This window comes from Rutidosis leptorrhynchoides, chromosome 1 (assembly GCF_046630445.1).
Source record: "Rutidosis leptorrhynchoides isolate AG116_Rl617_1_P2 chromosome 1, CSIRO_AGI_Rlap_v1, whole genome shotgun sequence".
In the NCBI taxonomy this organism is placed as follows: Eukaryota; Viridiplantae; Streptophyta; class Magnoliopsida; order Asterales; family Asteraceae; genus Rutidosis; species Rutidosis leptorrhynchoides.
In genome coordinates this window covers 205,547,941-205,549,616 of record NC_092333.1, presented here as the reverse complement: position 1 = coordinate 205,549,616, position 1,676 = coordinate 205,547,941, and positions in this window count along the sequence as shown.

Here is a 1,676-nt window from a genome sequence, read left to right as displayed (position 1 = left end):
CCCAAAAATATTAGATTTTAAAAGTGGGACTATAACTCACTTTCACAGATTTTTACTTCGTCGGGAAGTAAGACTTGGCCACTGTTGATTCACGAACCTATAACAATATATACATATATATTAAAGTATGTTCAAAATATATTTACAACACTTTTAATATATTTTGATGTTTTAAGTTTATTAAGTTAGCTGTCCTCGTTAGTAACCTATAACTAGTTGTCCACAGTTAGATGTACAGAAATAAATCGATAAATATTATCTTGAATCAATCCACGACCCAGTGTATACGTATCTCAGTATTGATCACAACTCAAACTATATATATTTTGGAATCAACCTCAACCCTGTATAGCTAACTCCAACATTCACATATAGAGTGTCTATGGTTGTTCCGAAATATATATAGATGTGTCGACATGATAGGTCGAAACATTGTATACGTGTCTATGGTATCTCAAGATTACATAATATACAATACAAGTTGATTAAGTTATGGTTGGAATAGATTTGTTACCAATTTTCACGTAGCTAAAATGAGAAAAATTATCCAATCTTGTTTTACCCATAACTTCTTCATTTTAAATCCGTTTTGAGTGAATCAAATTGCTATGGTTTCATATTGAACTCTATTTTATGAATCTAAACAGAAAAAGTATAGGTTTATAGTCGGAAAAATAAGTTACAAGTCATTTTTGTAAAGGTAGTCATTTCAGTCGAAAGAACGACGTCTAGATGACCATTTTAGAAAACATACTTCCACTTTGAGTTTAACCATAATTTTTGGATATAGTTTCATGTTCATAATAAAAATCATTTTCTCAGAATAACAACTTTTAAATCAAAGTTTATCATAGTTTTTAATTAACTAACCCAAAACAGCCCGCGGTGTTACTACGACGGCGTAAATCCGGTTTTACGGTGTTTTTCGTGTTTCCAGGTTTTAAATCATTAAGTTAGCATATCATATAGATATAGAACATGTGTTTAGTTGATTTTAAAAGTCAAGTTAGAAGGATTAACTTTTGTTTGCGAACAAGTTTAGAATTAACTAAACTATGTTCTAGTGATTACAAGTTTAAACCTTCGAATAAGATAGCTTTATATGTATGAATCGAATGATGTTATGAACATCATTACTACCTTAATTTCCTTGGATAAACCTACTGGAAAAGAGAAAAATGGATCTAGCTTCAATGGATCCTTGGATGGCTCGAAGTTCTTGAAGCAGAATCATGACACGAAAACAAGTTCAAGTAAGATCATCACTTGAAATAAGATTGTTATAGTTATAGAAATTGAACCAAAGTTTGAATATGATTATTACCTTGTATTAGAATGATAACCTACTGTAAGAAACAAAGATTTCTTGAGGTTGGATGATCACCTTACAAGATTGGAAGTGAGCTAGCAAACTTGAAAGTATTCTTGATTTTATGAAACTAGAACTTTTGGAATTTATGAAGAACACTTAGAACTTGAAGATAGAACTTGAGAGAGATCAATTAGATGAAGAAAATTGAAGAATGATAGTGTTTGTAGGTGTTTTTGGTCGTTGGTGTATGGATTAGATATAAAGGATATGTAATTTTGTTTTCATGTAAATAAGTCATGAATGATTACTCATATTTTTGTAATTTTATGAGATATTTCATGCTAGTTGCCAAATGATGGTTCCC